Genomic DNA, 21,014 nt, shown 5'->3' with positions numbered 1-21,014 from the left:
ACGTGCTCCCTCCTTGTTACTGTCTCTAAATGCTTTACAGTAGCCACGGAAGGATAACAAGAAGAGCAGCGTGTTGCCCAGGTGGAAGAACGTGCTCCCTCCTTGTTACTGTCTCTAAATGCTTTACAGTAGCCACGGAAGGATAACAAGAAGAAGAGTGTGTTGCCCATTTCTTTATTACTGTACATGTGGTAACCAAAAAAGGGAGGATGGAGCCTCCGTGTGGGACATGTCTGGCCGTTTTCTACTGGCACGGCTGCCAGCGTTCCCCTGTGCAGGCTTCCAGCTGGCTTATCTCTATGTTTCAAGCTCGATTTTTCAGGCTGCTTTTTGTTAGAAAAGAAATGATTTTGGAGGCTGCTTTTTGTTAGAAGGGAAATTCTGCCAAGGACTCTTTTGCCCTCACTATCTGCCTAAATAATTTCTTTCTACCTCCCATATCAGTATATTCACATGATGCAATTTTTTTTTTTTTTTTTGAGAGAAGGCTTCACTCTGTTGCCCAGGCTGGAATTCAGTGGTGGACTCACAGCTCACCGCAACCTTAAACTCCTGGGCTCAATGTTCCTCCCACCTCAGCCTCCCAAGTAGCTGGGACCACAAGTGGGAGCCACCATACATGGCAATTTTTAAAATATTTTCATAGACGCAGTGTTCCCCACCCCCCCTCCACCCCCAACCTAGCAGGCTGAGTGAAACGAGCCTCTCCAGTTCCCACCCATGAAGGGGGTCAAAATCAAGGGAACAATCCCATCTCATCAGCAGGTCTGAGTTTTTTTCCCAGTTCCAAATTAAATCAGCCCCCTTTGCGGGTGAGACTACTGGTTTTCAAGGCCGGCCCAGCCTGGGATATCAGGGCAGGGTGCCAGAATGACAGCAGCTCCAGGCAAGAAGGCTGCAAAGTCCTGCTGTTCTAACTAGAAGTTCTGGCAGCTTTTTATTATGAGTATATGTTTCTCCATTTGATGATTTGCCTTTGGTCAATTTTGAGAGCTCTGAAATGATCGCTCTTGACAATTTTGTCCCATTTTATACTTTTGGGTGTGGGAACAGATTTGCCAGCTTCTGCCCTCTGCCATGCCTAGAGGCCCACACTTCACTATTTTTGAGTGTATAACGTGGATAGACCATGTGCTGTGTACCCACACCCCTAGTGATCACATTTGAATTGTTTCCTTCCAGGTTTCCTATACTATGGTGATGTAAGGAACAACCATACATGTCTTGGAGCATATATATAGATGTTTCTGCCATGAAAGCATAATCTTTGAAACATTAACAACACATATACATACTGCGTATCTCATCAATATGTCATGTACTTATACAGCAAACACACACAAAGGCGTATAGCTCATTGATGAGGGAACTGTCAGGATGGCGAGTCTGAGTCATGGGGAGTTAGAGAAGTGGGGTTATGCCCTCAGAGAGGAAGAAGGATGGATATAAATGCTAAGTTTGATACAAGACAGGTTAATAAATTCCAAGGCAATAAACCTGTAGCTGCTGGGCTATCTTTTATACACAACAAGAATCATTTAGATCTCAACCCCACAGGGCTACACCTTATCATCCAATGTCTCAGTGAATTTTAACAAGTAGTAAACAGCAAGTCACAGAAAGCTACCTTCCCCTGTGGCTGAGGTTCTGCACGCAGCAGCAGCATCTCCTGGGAACTTGTTAGAAATGGAAATTCCTGGACCCCAGCCCAGACCTAGCAAACAGACTCTGAGGGGGAGCCCAGAGATAGGCGTTTTTATTTATGTTTTATTTTTTTGAGACAGGTTCTCCTCTGTGGCTCAGGCTGGAGTGCAGTGTCACAATCATAGCTCACTGCCGCTGTGGCTAAGTTTTTCTTTTATTTTTTGTGGAGACTAGGTTTTCCTCTTGTTTCCCGGGTGAGTCTTGAAATCCTGGCCTCAAGGGATCCTCTGGCCTGGACCTCCCAAAATGCTGGGATTATAGGCGTGAGCCACCGCGCCTGGCCTGAGATTTTAAGTATCTTAACACACTGTCAGCCAGGTGTGTGGCTCATGCCTGTAATCCCAGCACTTTGGGAGGCTGAGGCAAGTGGATCACTTGAGCCCAGGAGTTCAAGACCCACCTGGGCAACATGGGGAGACCCCGGTCTCTATGAAAAATACAAAAATTAGCCAGGTGTGGTGGCAAGCAGCTGTGGTCTCAGCTACTGGGGAGGCTGAGGCAGGAGAATTGTTTGAGCCTAGGAGGTCAAGGCTGTAGTGAGCTGAGATGGCAACACTGCACTCCAGCCTGAGGAGAGCCCCCTGCAGTAGGGAGGGGGCTGTTGCAGTAGGAGGTCCATCCTTTGACAGCAAGAACCCCTGTCCCAGGCTACAGAAAGGGCTTCACATTTGCAGGGAGGCGTCAGCAAGGCTAGAAAGACCGCGGCAGGTGGGGCGGGATGAGCAGTGACAGATGGGACAGTGCACCAGGGAGTGTTCCCTTGAAATTGAGATTCTGAGGAGGGGCTGTTAGAGGGGTTCCCATGCTGCTCAAGGTGGGCCAAGGTCACAGCCTGTGGGGAACCAGGAAGCCTGACTAAAGTATGGACAAGTCAACAGGCATTTTATCCAGATTGGTCAGTGCGGACAAACAGTTCAGCTAGTCACTCATGAGTTGAAGATAGGGAATTTGGAGGGTCTGGATCTGGCCTCATCGTTGGTCAACAGGGGTTCACCATCCTGCCTTATCCATGTGGCAGGGGAAAGACCTACAGGATGGTGGGGCATTTCTTCTATTTTCTTTTTAATAATTTCAACTTTTATTTCGGATTCAAGGGGTATATCTGCAGGTTTGTTACCTGGGTATATTGTGTGGTGCTGAGGTTTGGGGTATGAACGATCCCCTCACCCAGGTACTGAGCATAGCACCCTATAGTTTTACAACCCTACCCTCTCCCTTCCTCCCTCCCCCCTAGGAGTCCCCAGCATCCCTTGTTGCCATCTTTACGTCCATGACTACCCAGTGTTTAGCTCCCACTTACAGGTGAGAACATGCAGTATTTGATTTTCTGTTCCTTCCTTAACTCACTTAGAATGATGGCTTCCACTGCATCCATGTTGCTGCAAAGGACATGATTTCGTTCTTTTTGATGGTTGTGTCATATCCCATGGTGTCTGTGTATCACACTTTATGCAGTCCACCATGGATGGGCACCGTGGCTTCGCTATTGTGAACAGCACTGCGATGAAAATACAAGCGCTAGGTGTCTTTTTGGTGAAACAATTATTTCTTTTGGATGTAAACCCAGTAATGAGATTGCTGGGTCAAAGGGTAGTTCTAAGTTCCTCGAAAAATTTTCAAACTGCTTGAGAGGGTGGAGGATTTCTTAATAGTCGCCATTTCCCAGGAGCTCAAGGCTCAGGTGGAAGTTTACTATTGTCAGCATCACACCTTGTTTATTCATTCTCCACTGATGGACGTTGGGGAAGTTTCCAGTTTGGACGTCTATGCAATAGAACAGTGCTGCTGGGAAGGTTCTTGCATGGGTCTTTGGTGACCATAGTGGGGTGGATGCTGCGATGCCCCATGCAGATCCCTCCACCCAGACCAGACGCACCCCTCGATTGGGAGCACAGCCTGCACTGAACCCCTCTGTAGGCATTGCCCTGGGGGAAGGGAAATGCCTCACCCAAGGCCACGCCTCCTCCCTGGAAGCAGCCAGAACCCAAAGACTGATTGGAACAGGGGCACAAAGGCCAGGCCCTCCCACCTCAGCCTCACCTCCACTGGACGTTCCTGCAGGCCCCTCCCAGCAGCCCTGGGGTGGGCTGAGGCCTCAGTGGTAACTGTCTTGCCGCTCAGCTCCTCCCTCTGCCCAGTCACGCCTCCCTCCCTCCCTTGAAGATGCTGATCCCAACAGCACTCCCCCAAAACCTTCCTGCACATGAAGCTCTGCTTCAAGGCCGGGCACGATGGCCCTTGAATCCCACAACTTTGAGGGGCCAAGGCAGGTGAATCGCTTGAGCCCGGGAGTTCAAGACCAGCCTGCACAACGTGACAAAACCCCTTACTTACAAAACAACAACAGGAAAAAAAACACAGAAAAAAAATTAGCATGGCCTGGTGGTGTGTGCCTATAGTCTCAGCTCCTCGGAGGGCTGAGGTGGGAGGATTGCTTGAGGCTAGGAGGAGGAGGCTGCAGTGAGCTGTGATCCAGCCGCTGCCTTCCAGTCTGGACAACAGAGCAAAACCCTTCCAAAAAACACAAACAAACAGAATGAAAAAACCAAGTCTCTGCTTCAGAGTCATCTGCTGGGAGCCCAACCTAAGGGGCGGGCGTGCGTTTCCAGTGGGCATCATGCAAGTCACGGTGCTGGGACGTTGTCTGCATGAGGTTCCCACTGTGGGCCGTTAGAGCCAGACCAGAGCATGCGTCCAGGTCAGCCCCAGCACACCCGAGGAGCCTCGGTGTCTTCACCAGTAAACAAGACAACAGAACCTACCGTGCAGTGACCACAAAGAGTCTAGGAGTTGGCACCTGCTGGCCCAGGGCACAGTAATTCAGGATTGCTAGGGTTAAGTATCGACACTGTCCCGCAGAGGCAGGTGGGCGTGGCCACGAGGGGTGCCTGGGGGGTGAGGGGCACTAGTACCTGAGGGTCTGTCTGGTGGGACCCTCCCACTTCCTACCCTGCCTGGTTTCCTCATCTGCAAATGAGCTGATCATAGAATCTTCTTTCTAGGTCTGGACTGAGGGCCAAGTGCATGGAGATTGTGAAGGAGCATGCGGAACTGGGTGGGCCTACTGAGCACTTGGAAAGGGCGGCTTCCTCCAGGGCAAGCCTGTCTCCCAGGGTCTGGAGGGCCTCAGGGCTGCAAACCACCCCCTCAAATCAGCCTCCTCTGATGGGCTCGGGAGGCACCTAGTGCTCCACCCAGACGGGGTCTTCTGGGAGAGGGGTGAAGGGGGTTGTTGGGACCCCATCTGGCAGTTGAGAAACTTGCAAAATACCAGCCTACAATGAAGTCTTTGGGGCTCAAACTCAGAAGAGATCATGTAGCTGGTGGAAGGCAGTTGAGTTTTGGAGTCAGGACACCTGCACCTGAATTCCACTTGTATTTATGTCACCTCTTAGCTGTGTGACTGCAGGCAAGTTAAATGCCTCCATCAAGGGTACAAGGATAATGAAGCCTACCACATGGGGTTTTAGTTAAGATTAGAGTCTGGAAGTTCACGGTGAATGCCTGGCGTGTAGCAGGTGCTTAGATAAGGAGCAGCTAGCACTAACAAGCATCAGGATTTTTTTTTTTTATAGGATGTAAATTTTCAGATCCAAATGCCAGCACATCCATTCTGGCCAATGGAACATAAGGAAAATATTTTGCATTGAGGCTATACTACGAAAGCCAGGACACAAGGTCACAGGGATCAACCAGGGGCCACGACAACTTCTGAAAAAAATAAGTTTTAAAAGAGCAGCCCTGACATTTGGAAGCTGGCGTGGCGCTCACAGCCGCAGCATGCTGTTCTCCTGCTGGACATAAGCAGCCCCCCAGAACGCCAGCCCCAGACAGAGCTTGGAGACAAAGATGAAAGGAGACCAAGCCAGGCCACTTCATCACCGTATCTAAGCACAGATGGGAGCAAGTTGACTGCACCACCCACAAAGCAGCAAACACCCACTCCCAGCCGAAACCTGTGGCTGTTACGTCTTTGCCAATTACAGCTTTATCTTCCCTCTAGTCTTCCCTTCTCATAGGTTAGATATCGTTTATCGAGACACCCAGTCATGGAACCGCCCTCACTTTCTAACAGCATCCAGTTTAAAGCAAACTCAGACCCTGCCCGCAAATGCCCAGCTAAAGTCCAAATCCTATTAATACCTTCTAAGACCGTCTTCCCGGGAGACACCCACAATTCCCTGAAGTGTGTGTTCTCCTTCACTGCAATGAGCGATAATCTGTACTTGTTCAACTGCCTGTGCGTCCCTGGTGGTCTTTGGCCGGAGGCTGCTTGTACGTCCCTGGTGGTCTTTGGCTGTAGGGCGTCAATAGTTCCTAAGCTTCGGGAAGTATTATATGTTCGCTGCTTTCGATATCCCTTATCTGTTACTCATTAATGATCAGTTGTTCAAAATGACGTGCAAAAAAGCCAGTGGGGTGGGGTGGCGCATGCCTGTATTCCCAGCTACTGCTTGAGCCCGGGAGTTGGGGTACAGCCTGCGCAATGCGGCAAGACCCCATCTCTAATAATAAACCACAACCTCTCCTTACTCAGTGAAGTCCCATAGACTTGTCCAGAGCACTGAAGAGGCTGTGTCCTCTCAGAAGGGTGGGCTGCAGCTTTGGAAAGAGACAGAAAGGAGGCGGAGCTCCTACAGACACCCAAGGAGGCGGGCACAGCAGGGGTGCCCTGGAAGCAACACCCAAGGAATCCTAAGAAAGGAATGATGGATCTGCTGCCCCTGCCTGGTTCCTTGCATGGTCTTGTTCATCACTGGACATTCCTGTGAAATTGCACCAAGTGACCCATCTAAAACTCAGTCACAGCCTGCGGCTTTTGTGGCAGCCATGATGAAGGCCAGACAGGCTCTAGGGGTGCAGTGGTGAGCAGACAGGCCAGGTCCCTGTGGTCATAAGCTTACAGTCTAAGGGCAGGAGACAGTGATGAACCAAGTGTTACAGTTTAACTTTATCACTGTTAAAAATTAAGGGACGGCCAGGTGCAGTGGCTCACACCTGCAATCCCAGCACTTTGGGAGGCCAAGGTGGGCAGATCACTTGAGGTCAGGAGTTCAAGACCAGCCAGCCAATATGGCAAAACCCATCTCTACTAAAAATACAAAAATTTGCGAGGCGTGGTGGTGTGCACCTGTAATCCCAGCTACTCAGGAGGCTGAGGCAGGAGAATCTCTTGAACCTGGGAGACAGAGGTTGTAATGAGCTGAGATCACAGCACTGCACTCCAGCCTGGGTGACAGAGCGAGACACTATCTCAAAAAAAAAGAAAAATTAAGGGACAACCTCAGTGAAAATATTTGCAACACATATAACAGATTAGGAGATAATACACACATTACATATAAAATATAACAAATGTCTGGAATAAGTAAATATTTATATTTATATATTAAACACATGTAAAGAACTTCTAAAAATTGGTTAAACCATTAAAACCTCCATGAGGGAAAATAGCAAAGGATATGAACAGGCAATTCCAGAATAAAATAAGTGAATGTATAAAAAATACACTCAGTTAAAACAATAGTAAGACATTTCTTGCTTAGCCAATTTCCAATGTTGCAATGATTTATAGAACCCACCAAGGGTAAGGAATTGGGGGCCTAGCACCCTGCTTGTGGGAGCACAAGCGGCTCACCTGCTAGAGGGCAGTTTGGGAGGAATTATAGACATGAAAGAAACCTTTCTTTCACACCAGCCTTCCAGGGCTAGGAAAGTCTTCTGAAAATCCCGGTACAAAGAAATCTGCACAAAGATAAGCCTCCATGTATTACTAACTGTAATGACTTTGGTCCTACTGCAGGAAGAACCAAGAAGATCAATGGAGTGGAACTGAAGCAATAAAGAGACTCGAATGTGTTCGGGAATTGAGCACATAGTAATGGCGGCGTTTCAGTGGAGAGAATAGAGTTACCTGTGTAATAGAAAACCAAGTCAAAAGCAAGAGAAATTAATGGTGAAGATAATTTTGTGGTTACAAAAAAAAAGGGTGGGGGGAAGTGGGACTGACTGCATGGGACTGGAGGGAGAGGTGGGACTGACCGCATGGGACTGGAGGGAGAGGTGGGTTGCAGCAAGTTGTTTTTTTTTCCCTTTCCCTTGGTCAGCAAACTACCCTCAAGCCAAACCCAGCCTGCAATCTATTTTTCTACCGCCCAGTGAGCTAAGAACATTTTTTACACTTTTTACTGGTTGAAAAAATAAAAAGAATAATATTTCATGACATATGGAAATTAGATGAAATTCAAATGCTGGTGTCTGTGAGTCAAGTCCCATTGGCACACATGTCCCATTGGCACACGGCCCCTCCCTCTTGTTATGTGTCACCTTTACTGGCTTTGGCACCAAAAGGGCAGACGTGGGTACTTCTGACAAAACTGAAAAGATTCCATACGTGGCCCTTGTAGAGAAAGCTTGCAGACCCCTGCTTTAGAGAGAGGAGGTATGAGAGTTTAGGCTTTGGTGTGGGTGGCTGGGGAGGTCCCCTGGTTCAGGAAATGGTGATTCCAAGGGCGGTTGCTGTCTGGGTGCTGGTGCTGTCCTCCTCCTCTGTCCACCCCATATCTAATGCATTCTGAGCGCTCGCTGGGCAGTCAGTGCAGGGCGGGACGACAGTCACGTGTTGCTTCCCAAGACATACAGTCACGGGCCCCTTAACAACAAGGATGCATTCTGAGAAATGGTCATTAGGTGGCTCTTGGAAGGTGCACCTCATTTACCCCTAGGCTGGGTGGCATAGCCCGTCGCTCCCACGAGTGACGTCTGTGCTACGACAGTACCATGGCTATGACATCCCTAGGCCATAGGAATTCTTCAGCTCCGTCATAGTCATGGGACCACTGTCATGCATGTGTCCCTCCTTGCCTGGAAGGTCGCTGTGCAGCGCATGACGGCACTCCCATGTCAGCGGGTGCCTCGCTGGCCCATCTCCTGCCCCTGCTCACTCTGTCTGCCACCTTCCAGCAGCTCCCCGCCCTAAAGCCATCCTGATGCTGCTTTTCCGCCATTTCTTCCTCTGTGCATGTTACCCCAAACTCCACAGGGACTGCTGCTTGCTTGACATGCATTCTGGAACCTTCTGGGATCCTGTCCCAGTGCCCCCGAGCAGAAGTGGCAAGCAAGGGCCAACTCAGCCCAGGCGCTGCCTCTGTCCAGGCCCTCTGTCCAGGTCGACAGGCATCTTCCCCTCCCCAGGGGGAGTGCAGGCTCCAGATGAGTTTCTGTCTCCCCAGCTGAGAACCTTTGTCTTGGTTCTGGTTGCTGTAACACAATACCATATGCTGGGCTGCTCAACGAACATTGATTTCTCACAGTTTTGCAGGCTGGAAGTCTAGATCAGGGTGCAGCACACTGGAGTTCTTGGTAAGGATCCTCTTCCTGATTTCTGCCCAGCTGCCTTCTCACTGTATCCCCACGAGAGAGGGAGAGGAACCAGCTCTCAGTCTCAGTTCTGTCTCCCCGTGAATCTGAGAGTGCGCTGAGGCCGGGAACCTTCGTCCCCAGGCGCAGCTACTCCAGAGGCCGAGGTGGGAGGACTGGTTAAGTCCAGGAGGTTGATGCTGCAGGGAGCTGTGACTGCACTCCAGCGGCGGAGACAGAGCAAGACCCTGTCTCAAAAGGAAAGAAAGAAACAGAAAAAAGAAAAGGAAGTTTTCATGCCCGATGCGGTAGCATAAGGGGGCGTGGGAGACCGGACGAGAGGGTGTGGCAGCGACCGCAGGGAGAGGAGACGGCGGACGCGGAACTGTGCGGGGTTGGCAGTGGGCTTGGGGTGGCCCAGCAGGGACGCGCTGGCACCGGTTTCTGAGAGGGCACATTCGGGAGAAGCTGCCTGGGGAATGGGAGGCCACGAGTTCGGGCGTGGAGACGGAGCTTCAGGGCCTGGAGAAACGGGAGTGGAAATGACGGAGGAAGTATCCGTATGGCATCCTCGGTTTGCCCGAGAGATGTCTGTGCCGCCACGTTTACCGCAGCGCGATTCACAATAGCCCAGATCTGCGAGCAAAGGCAGCGGCCGTCAGTGAAGGAGCGGGTGGAGGCAACGAGGTGGATGCGCGCAGCAGAGCACCACTCAGCCGCAAGAACACGATAATCCTGTCATTAGTGACAACATGGACGAGCCTGGGGGACATGTTAATGACATGCCGCAGACCTCACTCCTGTGTGGACGCTAAAAAGTGTAACTCATAGAAGCAGAGAATAGAATGGTGGTTGCCAGAGGCTGGGTGGGGACGGAGGGGTGGATCCGGGAGATGCTCAAAGGATACAATATTTCAGTTAGGAAGAAAAAGCTCAAGAGAGATCTATTGTGCAACATGGTGAGTATAATAAAAACTTTGTATTGTATTCTTGAAAATTGCTAAGAGAGTAGATTTTAAGTGTCCTCACCACACATAGAGACAAATAATATGTGTGGGAAAGGAAGAAATAGAGAAGGGAGGGAGGAAGTCAAGTGAGAGATGGGAGCTAGAGATAACAGGGAGACGCATGGATAGTCTTTGCAGCCCTGGTGGTGGATGACGCCGCCCAGGGAGAGAGGGCGCATGAGAACAGAGATCAGGCCCGTGTCTGTGGAATTCCAGCATTTAAGAAAGGTAGGCCGGGCGCGGTGGCTCACACCTGTAATCCCAGCACTTTGGGAGGCCGAGGCGGGTGGATCACGAGGTCAGAAGATCGAGACCATCCTGGCTAACATGGTGAAACCCTGTCTCTACTAAAAATACAAAAAATTACGGCATGGTGGCAGGTGCCTGTAGTCCCAGCTACTCAGGAGGCTGAGGCAGGAGAATGGCGGGAACCCGGAGGCGGAGCCTGCAGTGAGCCGAGATCGCACCACTGCACTCCAGCCTGGGCGACAGAGCGAGACTCCGTCTCAAAAAAAGAAAGAAAAGAAAAGAAAAGAAATACCTGAGTCTGGGTAATTGATAAGAAAAGAGGCTTAATTGGCTCATGGCTCTGCAGGCTGTGCAGGAAGCACACCGCCAGCATCTGCTTCTGGCGAGGCTTCAGGAAGCTTCCAATCACGGCAGAAGGCAAAGAGGGAGCAGGCACATCACATGGCGAAGGTGGGAGCAAGAAGGCGGGGGGGGGGTGCCACACACTTTTTAAAACCTTATCAGGGGAGAACTCATAATAGGGAGGACAGCACCAAGGCCATGGTGCTAAACCATTCATGAGAAATCCATCCTCATGATCCAATAACCTCCCACCAGGCCCCACCTCCAATATTGGGAATTACATTTCAATGTAAATTTTGACGAGGACATAAATACAAACTATATTACTACCCTTAAACAATTGGAAATTGCTTTGTTTTTGAGAAATGAAAGAAACTGCTGAATTCTGTTCTGTTGCTTTGGTTGTACACTTTAGTGAAAATTGAAAGGTTATGTTAATTTCTGAAGAATTATAATGATAAAAAACGGTGCAGACACAACCTTCACTTTGCAAGCATTGCAGACTTAAGTTTTTTGGGGGAAACTATAAATAATTAAATAGTTTCCCAGTGAGCTCAGCCAGCCCATTCAGGGCAGTGCCCAGACATATGCTTGTGGCAAACTCTAGCCAAGCAACTTACCTACAGGAGAAAAAAAGACTCACTGTTTCAAGAGGAGCTGTGGTGCTTCTCTCCTTTCTCCTCCTTTTCTTGTATAAACCCTACATTCACCTGTATTCAAGAAAATCAGCCAACTAATTGGTTTCTGTGTGTGTATTCAAGAAAATCAGCCAACTAATTGGTTTCTATGTGTGTATTCAAGAAAATCAGCCAACTAATTGGTTTCTGTGTGTGTATTCGAGAAAATCAGCCAACTAATTGGTTTCTGTGTGTGTATTCGAGAAAATCAGCCAACTAATTGGTTTCTGTGTGTGTATTCGAGAAAATCAGCCAACTAATTGGTTTCTGTGTGTATTCGAGAAAATCAGCCAACTAATTGGTTTCTGTGTGTGTATTCAACAAAATCAGCCAACTAATTGGTTTCTGTGTGTGTATTCGAGAAACTCAGCCAACTAATTGGTTTCTATCTGTGTATTCGAGAAACTCAGCCAACTAATTGGTTTCTGTGTGTGTATTCGAGAAAATCAGCCAACTAATTGGTTTCTGTGTGTGTATTCGAGAAAATCAGCCAACTAATTGGTTTCTATGTGTGTATTCGAGAAAATCAGCCAACTAATTGGCTTCTGTGTGTGTATTCGAGAAAATCAGCCAACTAATTGGTTTCTGTGTGTTTGTGTTCAAGTGAGCGTCCACATTCACTCAGCTGTGCTGTGTCTCTGAGCTACTCTCTGACTCTGCAACCCTCCCCTTTTAAATGGTTGCACTGGACTCTGTATTCTTGTGCGCTCATACCCATTACCAAGCTCAAAGGGACCCACAGAAGCAGCTCACAATTCTTATGAGAAATAAAATACCGCCGTGTGTCGTGACTAATTATGATGGCAGAAAAGCATCAAGCCGGTTTCCGTAGTGTAGTGGTTATCACGTTCGCCTCACACGCGAAAGGTCCCCGGTTCGAAACCGGGCGGAAACAGTTCCTTCTACTTTTCACTTAACTGCTTCAAATTTATTACACCGAAGACTAGCCTAGAACATCCCACCAATATCTGCACCCACTTAAGGAGAAAAGGCTATCAAGGGTATTTATACCGTTGCCTTTCCGCCGCAATCTGGGAAGAACTGAACCCACCTCACTTGCTGTTGACACCAGCACGACGAACTCCCCACAAAGCCCGTCCAGTGGATGGATGCACAATGCCAAACGGAATTCCCGATGCCGGGAAAGCGTGGGGCCCAAGGCGAGTTCCTCCTTTTGTAACCCATGAAGGGACAAAAACGGAGGAATCACAACAAGCTGGCAGCGGTGGGATTCGAACCCACGCCTCCGAAGAGACTGGAGCCTTAATCCAGCGCCTTAGACCGCTCGGCCACGCTACCCTCCTTCTGGGGTTCACCTACATCTTTTCCTTCCTTATAAAACATCCCCAGGGTCCCCGGGCCAACAAGGCGTCGAGGCGAATCCACAGGGCATCGCAGAACCACCGCCTTCCAGCAGGATTCGCCGGGCCAGAGGCACCGGCTGGGAAACGGCTCCACCAGCGCCCTGGCAGAGAAGGTTCGCGAAGCGCAGGTCTCGGGATTTGCTTTGGGGGCCACTCAGAAAGTCACCCACATTGGCCCTCTTTGGGGAGGCGGCGTGAGAGGAGGGGAAGCCTTCTGCACTCTTTAAAGAAAGATAAAAATAAATAAACCAGGGCAGACCCCGTCAGTTCGGGGCCGCGTAGTCCTGCAGCCGCCGCGCCGCACTCCACAGGCAGCAGCGCACAGGGCGCGACTCCGGGGAGAGCCACGGCCCGCGGGGTCCGTCCGTCCTTCGGTCCACAGCCCCGTCCCCTGGAGCTTGGCGCCCGCTCTGCCCGGATCCGCCCCGGCCCGGGGCTCCTGCCCGCCGTCCAGTCCGCGCAGGGACCCCGAGCAGCCTCGCCGTGCACGGCCCCGCCGGGCTCAGTTCTGGGCTCGCGCTTCCACCGCCCCCGCCTGGCTCCCAGTTTCTTTCTGTCTCCCGCGGAACCGACCTCGTTCCCCCGAATCTCCGCCAGCTCTTCTCCCCCTCCCCCTACGCCCCGTGCTTTGCTCTCCCGCTTCTCGCCTCGCCCGCGGCTGGGGGAAGGGAGGGGAGGGGAGGGGAGCGGAGGGGTGGGGAGGGGAGGGGATGGGTGAGGAGGGGTGGGGCGGGGCGGGGAGGGGTGGGGAAGGGTGTGGAGCGGAGGGGTGGGGAGGGGAGGGGAGGCGTGGGGTGGGGAGGGGTGGGGAGGGGAGGGCAGGGGAGGGGAGGGGTGGGGAGAGGTAGGGAGGGGAGGAGTGAGGAGGGGTGGGGAGGGGAGGGGAGGGCAGGGGAGGGGTGGGGAGGGCAGGCGAGGGCAGGCGAGGGCAGGCGAGGGGAGGGGAGGGGACTCTCAGTTCCTGTTGTCAGACAGTCTGAAGTTGTTTTTTTTCTTTGAGACGGAGTCTTGCTTTGTTGCCAGGCTGGAGTGCAGTGGTGCAATCTGGGCTCACTGCAATCTCCGCCTCCCAGGTTCAAGCGATTCTTCTGCCTCAGCCTCCAGAGTACCCACGATTACAGGCACGTGCCACCACACCCAGGCAATTTCTGTATTTTTTGTAGAGACAGGGTTTCACCACGTTGGTCAGGTTGGTCCCGATCTCCTGACCTCGTGATCCGCCCACCTCAGCCTCCCAAAGTGCTGGGATTACAGGCGGGAGACACTGTGCCCAGCCGATGAAGTACTTTTAAGTGTAGCGGGCTCACCGGTTCTCAGCCTGACACGCAGCTATGTGTCCTTGTCTTGACACTGTGTGAGGAGCTTTGGCTGGGCAAAACATTGCCAAGGTGAAAAATCCAGCGTGTCTCCATCCATGAGGTCATTCCAAATGAAGATTTGGATTCCATGTCACAGTCCAAGGGCTCAGTGAGCATGCCGTCCAAGTCACTTGGAAGCCTCTCCTGGTGGAGAAGGTCCATTCTGCCACAACCACTGCAGCTGCTCACCGAGGAGTAGCCCCCCAGGGCACTCATCTGCATGGGGTGGGGCAGAGGCACTTGCAAAGGTGTCTTCACTGGGGTCAGTTGGTTCACACCTGAGGTGTGGGGCTTGGTGTTTTCCGTGTGAGACAGGGCACGGCCGTAAGCTGCATAAGCTGGGATGCCTCATTTTGTATCCAGATGCCTGGCTGCCATAGGTTGACATGGCTGAATTAAGGCCCATCATGGTATTCTGGCCCAGAAACCGGCTGTTGGATTGGGCTACTCCAGGATCAGCTGGTGTCATGTCATTACGGGGAGGAGAGTCAGAAGTCAGCAACTCCTCCAGGAGTCCCGCTACACAGTTACACGGACTCACAGCTCCGTAACTTGATTTGTGCTCCTGGAGTGTTTGCATCTGGGGTAAAGGGCTCATGTTGGACTGGCCCTACGTCTGTTTTTTGCAGTTTGGCTGGGCGAATTCAGACTGGTGTTTGGTGGCACAAAGGAGTAGCATGGCGCCTGCTGCATCATGGTGCCAGGTGAGGACTGGGTGGACACAGTTAATGATGTTGGTGAGGAGATAAGACTGAGATCACTCAGAAAGCTTTCCATATTTCAGGATTGCTTGTCTCAGACTGGGTGGAGTAGGGGCATCTTTGCCGCAGATGGCGGGTACCCCACAGAATCTGCGTCCCCATCTCCAAGATAGTCTCCTTTGACTATAATGGGTGAAAGTCTCCCAGTAACAGTACTAGCATTTGAGCTAGTTCCAGAGCGAAATGCACTCCAGCTATTAAAGTCATCATTGCTGTGAGAGCCAGGGCTTGCAGGCCATCTGGAAAACTGGGGTCCAGGGCTGTCCCCGGCACCCCCCTGGCTAGACTGCAGGATGCTTTCTTCGTGGCAGCTTGACTTAGGCTCCGAGCGCATTTGCTGCTGCTGTCCATGGATGCAGCTCTTGTCCTAAGAGATCTCCCACCCTTGCCGCCCTCTGGATCCAGCGTCCACCGAGCACTTTTTCCAGTTCCTTCATTCCGTGCGCGAGTCAGCTTGCTGTGTAGGGACAGAAGATGACGAAGTGAATTCCTGCAGCCCGCCGAGCTGTTGCTGTCGCCCTGGAAGCAGGGCACGCTCTTGACCATCCACTCGCAGATCTGCGACAGCGCGAGCCGCTTCTCCGCCGAGCTCTCGTCGGCCCTGGTGCTGAGGTCGGCGTGGGACAGGCTGCACGACGCGTTGCGATGGGACGAGCTGCTCCTGCGCTACTGCCCGGCGGAGGCGGCGAACCGGCGTCCGCAAAAGTCCTCGCTGTCCTCCAGCAGGCTCAGGTTGCTCATGAAGTCGGCGCTGACGGGCGGGGCTGGAGGTGGCAGCGTGGGACCCGCGGAACTCCCGCCCGGGCGGCGACTGGAAATCCGGGTGCACCTCCGCCCCCCGGGGCGCTTCGGCCGTAGGGTCCCGTCCCCTCCCCTCCACTGCCCTCCCCTCCCGTCCCCTCCCCTCCACTGCCCTCCCCTCCCGTCCCCTCCCCTCCCCTTCAGTCCCTTCCCTTCCCCTCCCCTCCCGTCCCCTTCAGTCTCTTCCCTTCCCGTCCCCTCCCCTGCCCTCCCCTACCCTCCCCACCCTCCCCACCCCTCCCCTGCCCTCCCCTGCCCTCCCCTCCCCTTCAGTCCCCTCCCCTCCCCTCCCCGTCCCCTCCAGTCACCTCCCCTCCCCTCCCGTCCCCTCCCCTGCCCTCCCCTACCCTCCCCACCCCTCCCCACCCCTCCCCTGCCCTCCCCTCCCCACCCCTGCCCTCCCCTCCCCTCCAGTCCCCTCCCATCCCCTCCAGTCCCCTCCCCTCCCGTCCCCTCCCCTTCCCTCCCCTCCCGTCCCCCTCCCCTCCCCTCCAGTCCCCTCCCCTCCCCTCCCCTCCCCTCCCCTCCCCTCCCCTCCAGTCCCCACCCCTCCCCTCCCCTCCAGTCCCCTCCCCTCCCCTCCCCTCCAGTCCCCTCCCCTCCCCGTCCCCTCCCCTTCCCTCCCCTCCAGTCCCCTCCCCTCCCGTCCCCTCCCCTCCCCTCCCGTCCCCTCCCCTCCCGTCCCCTCCCCTTCCCTCCCCTCCCGTCCCCTCCCCTTCCCTCCCCTCCCGTCCCCACCCCTCCCCTCCCCTCGCCTGCCCTCGCCTGCCCTCGCCTGCCCTCCCCACCCCTCCCCTGCCCTCCCTGCCCTCCCCTCCCCACCCCTCCTCACTCCTCCCCTCCCTACCTCTCCCCACCCCTCCCCTCCCCTGCCCTCCGCTCCACACCCTTCCCCACCCCTCCCCGCCCCGCCCCACCCCCTCCTCACCCATCCCCTCCCCTCCCCACCCCTCCGCTCCCCTCCCCTCCCCTCCCTTCCCCCAGCCGCGGGCGAGGCGAGAAGCGGGAGAGCAAAGCACGGGGCGTAGGGGGAGGGGGAGAAGAGCTGGCGGAGATTCGGGGGAACGAGGTCGGTTCCGCGGGAGACAGAAAGAAACTGGGAGCCAGGCGGGGGCGGTGGAAGCGCGAGCCCAGAACTGAGCCCGGCGGGGCCGTGCACGGCGAGGCTGCTCGGGGTCCCTGCGCGGACTGGACGGCGGGCAGGAGCCCCGGGCCGGGGCGGATCCGGGCAGAGCGGGCGCCAAGCTCCAGGGGACGGGGCTGTGGACCGAAGGACGGACGGACCCCGCGGGCCGTGGCTCTCCCCGGAGTCGCGCCCTGTGCGCTGCTGCCTGTGGAGTGCGGCGCGGCGGCTGCAGGACTACGCGGCCCCGAACTGACGGGGTCTGCCCTGGTTTATTTATTTTTATCTTTCTTTAAAGAGTGCAGAAGGCTTCCCCTCCTCTCACGCCGCCTCCCCAAAGAGGGCCAATGTGGGTGACTTTCTGAGTGGCCCCCAAAGCAAATCCCGAGACCTGCGCTTCGCGAACCTTCTCTGCCAGGGCGCTGGTGGAGCCGTTTCCCAGCCGGTGCCTCTGGCCCGGCGAATCCTGCTGGAAGGCGGTGGTTCTGCGATGCCCTGTGGATTCGCCTCGACGCCTTGTTGGCCCGGGGACCCTGGGGATGTTTTATAAGGAAGGAAAAGATGTAGGTGAACCCCAGAAGGAGGGTAGCGTGGCCGAGCGGTCTAAGGCGCTGGATTAAGGCTCCAGTCTCTTCGGAGGCGTGGGTTCGAATCCCACCGCTGCCAGCTTGTTGTGATTCCTCCGTTTTTGTCCCTTCATGGGTTACAAAAGGAGGAACTCGCCTTGGGCCCCACGCTTTCCCGGCATCGGGAATTCCGTTTGGCATTGTGCATCCATCCACTGGACGGGCTTTGTGGGGAGTTCGTCGTGCTGGTGTCAACAGCAAGTGAGGTGGGTTCAGTTCTTCCCAGATTGCGGCGGAAAGGCAACGGTATAAATACCCTTGATAGCCTTTTCTCCTTAAGTGGGTGCAGATATTGGTGGGATGTTCTAGGCTAGTCTTCGGTGTAATAAATTTGAAGCAGTTAAGTGAAAAGTAGAAGGAACTGTTTCCGCCCGGTTTCGAACCGGGGACCTTTCGCGTGTGAGGCGAACGTGATAACCACTACACTACGGAAACCGGCTTGATGCTTTTCTGCCATCATAATTAGTCACGACACACGGCGGTATTTTATTTCTCATAAGAATTGTGAGCTGCTTCTGTGGGTCCCTTTGAGCTTGGTAATGGGTATGAGCGCACAAGAATACAGAGTCCAGTGCAACCATTTAAAAGGGGAGGGTTGCAGAGTCAGAGAGTAGCTCAGAGACACAGCACAGCTGAGTGAATGTGGACGCTCACTTGAACACAAACACACAGAAACCAATTAGTTGGCTGATTTTCTCGAATACACACACAGAAGCCAATTAGTTGGCTGATTTTCTCGAATACACACATAGAAACCAATTAGTTGGCTGATTTTCTCGAATACACACACAGAAACCAATTAGTTGGCTGATTTTCTCGAATACACACACAGAAACCAATTAGTTGGCTGAGTTTCTCGAATACACAGATAGAAACCAATTAGTTGGCTGAGTTTCTCGAATACACACACAGAAACCAATTAGTTGGCTGATTTTGTTGAATACACACACAGAAACCAATTAGTTGGCTGATTTTCTCGAATACACACACAGAAACCAATTAGTTGGCTGATTTTCTCGAATACACACACAGAAACCAATTAGTTGGCTGATTTTCTCGAATACACACACAGAAACCAATTAGTTGGCTGATTTTCTCGAATACACATACAGAAACCAATTAGTTGGCTGATTTTCTCGAATACACACACAGAAACCAATTAGTTGGCTGATTTTCTCGAATACACACAGAAACCAATTAGTTGGCTGATTTTCTCGAATACACACACAGAAGCCAATTAGTTGGCTGAGTTTCTCGAATACACACACAGAAACCAATTAGTTGGCTGATTTTCTCGAATACACACACAGAAACCAATTAGTTGGCTGATTTTCTCGAATACACACACAGAAACCAATTAGTTGGCTGATTTTCTCGAATACACACACAGAAACCAATTAGTTGGCTGATTTTCTCGAATACACACACAGAAACCAATTAGTTGGCTGATTTTCTCGAATACACACACAGAAACCAATTAGTTGGCTGATTTTCTCGAATACACACACAGAAACCAATTAGTTGGCTGATTTTCTCGAATACACACACAGAAACCAATTAGTTGGCTGATTTTCTCGAATACACACACAGAAACCAATTAGTTGGCTGATTTTCTCGAATACACACACAGAAACCAATTAGTTGGCTGATTTTCTCGAATACACACACAGAAACCAATTAGTTGGCTGATTTTCTCGAATACACACACAGAAACCAATTAGTTGGCTGATTTTCTCGAATACACACACAGAAACCAATTAGTTGGCTGATTTTCTTGAATACACACATAGAAACCAATTAGTTGGCTGATTTTCTTGAATACACACACAGAAACCAATTAGTTGGCTGATTTTCTTGAATACAGGTGAATGTAGGGTTTATACAAGAAAAGGAGGAGAAAGGAGAGAAGCACCACAGCTCCTCTTGAAACAGTGAGTCTTTTTTTCTCCTGTAGGTAAGTTGCTTGGCTAGAGTTTGCCACAAGCATATGTCTGGGCACTGCCCTGAATGGGCTGGCTGAGCTCACTGGGAAACTATTTAATTATTTATAGTTTCCCCCAAAAAACTTAAGTCTGCAATGCTTGCAAAGTGAAGGTTGTGTCTGCACCGTTTTTTATCATTATAATTCTTCAGAAATTAACATAACCTTTCAATTTTCACTAAAGTGTACAACCAAAGCAACAGAACAGAATTCAGCAGTTTCTTTTATTTCTCAAAAACAAAGCAATTTCCAATTGTTTAAGGGTAGTAATATAGTTTGTATTTATGTCCTCGTCAAAATTTACATTGAAATGTAATTCCCAATATTGGAGGTGGGGCCTGGTGGGAGGTTATTGGATCATGAGGATGGATTTCTCATGAATGGTTTAGCACCATGGCCTTGGTGCTGTCCTCCCTATTATGAGTTCTCCCCTGATAAGGTTTTAAAAAGTGTGTGGCACCCCCACCCCCTTCTTGCTCCCACCTTCGCCATGTGATGTGCCTGCTCCCTCTTTGCCTTCTGCCGTGATTGGAAGCTTCCTGAAGCCTTGCCAGAAGCAGATGCTGGCGGTATGCTTCCTGCACAGCCTGCAGAGCCATGAGCCAATTAAGCCTCTTTTCTTATCAATTACCCAGCCTCAGGTATTTCTTTTCTTTTCTTTTCTTTTTTTGAGATAGAGTCTGGCTCTGTCGCCCAGGCTGGAGTGCAGTGGCGTGATCTCTGCTCACTGCAACCTCTGCCTCCTGGGTTCAAGAGATTCTCCTGCCTCAGCCTCCTGAGTAGCTGGGATTACAGGTGCACGCCACCACACCTGGCTAATTTTTGTATTTTTTTTTTTACATTTTATTTATTATACTTTAAGTTCTAGGGTACATGTGCACAACATGCAGGTTTGTTACATATGTATACATGTGCCACGTTGGTGTGCTGCACCCGTTAACTCGTCATTTACATTAGGTATATCTCCTAATTCTATCCCTCCCCCCTCCCCCCACCCACGACAGGCCCCAGTGTGTGATGTTCCCCATCCTGTGTCCAAGTGTTCTCATTGTTCAATTCCCATCTATGAGTGAGAACATGCGGTGTTTGGCTTTTTGTCCTTGCGATAGTTTGCTCAGAATGATGGTTTCTAGCTTCATCCATGTCCCTACAAAGGACATGAACTCATCCTTTTTATGGCTGCATAGTATTCCATGGTGTATATGTGCCACATTTTCTTAATCCAGTCTATCATTGATGGACATTTGGGTTGGTTCCAAGTCTTTGCTATTGTGAATAGTGCCACAATAAACATACGTGTGCATGTGTCTTTATAGCAGCATGATTTATAGTCCTTTGGGTATATGCCCAGTAATGGGCTGGCTGGGTCAAATAGTATTTCTAGTTCTAGATCCTTGAGGAATGGCCACACTGTCTTCTGCAATGGTTGAACTAGCTTATAGTCCCACCAACAGTATAAAAGTGTTCTATTTCTCCACATCCTCTCCAGCACCTGTTGTTTAAGCATTCCTATACACCAATAACAGACAAACAGAGAGCCAAATCATGACTGAACTCCCATTCACAATTGCTTCAAAGAGAATAAAATACCTAGGAGTCCAACTTACAAGGGATGTGAAGGACCTCTTCGAGGAGAACTACAAACCACTGCTCAATGAAATA

The 21,014-nt window shown here is 51.6% G+C and overlaps 4 non-coding genes and 1 pseudogene across 4 annotated transcripts; 2 read left to right on the top strand and 3 right to left on the bottom strand.

The window, feature by feature from the left end:
• The first annotated feature begins 12,160 nt into the window (after positions 1 to 12,160).
• Positions 12,161 to 12,233, top strand: TRNAV-CAC (transfer RNA valine (anticodon CAC)). Its single transcript has one exon. It is a non-coding gene; the product is annotated as a tRNA-Val (tRNA).
• A 322-nt stretch (positions 12,234 to 12,555) lies between these two features.
• TRNAL-AAG (transfer RNA leucine (anticodon AAG)) lies at positions 12,556 to 12,637 on the bottom strand. The gene has a single exon. It is a non-coding gene; the product is annotated as a tRNA-Leu (tRNA).
• Positions 12,638 to 14,015: 1,378 nt separating this feature from the next.
• On the bottom strand, positions 14,016 to 15,562 carry LOC129397899 (forkhead box protein O1-like; annotated as a pseudogene).
• A 1,767-nt stretch (positions 15,563 to 17,329) lies between these two features.
• On the top strand, positions 17,330 to 17,411 carry TRNAL-AAG (transfer RNA leucine (anticodon AAG)). Its single transcript has one exon. It is a non-coding gene; the product is annotated as a tRNA-Leu (tRNA).
• A 322-nt stretch (positions 17,412 to 17,733) lies between these two features.
• Positions 17,734 to 17,806, bottom strand: TRNAV-CAC (transfer RNA valine (anticodon CAC)). The gene has a single exon. It is a non-coding gene; the product is annotated as a tRNA-Val (tRNA).
• Between the last annotated feature and the right edge of the window lie 3,208 nt (positions 17,807 to 21,014).

The sequence above is a fragment of the Pan paniscus genome, chromosome 4 (genome assembly GCF_029289425.2).
Source record: "Pan paniscus chromosome 4, NHGRI_mPanPan1-v2.0_pri, whole genome shotgun sequence".
In the NCBI taxonomy this organism is placed as follows: Eukaryota; Metazoa; Chordata; class Mammalia; order Primates; family Hominidae; genus Pan; species Pan paniscus.
The sequence above is the reverse complement of the archived record's forward strand: the minus strand, read 5'-3'. Positions and strand labels throughout refer to the sequence as shown.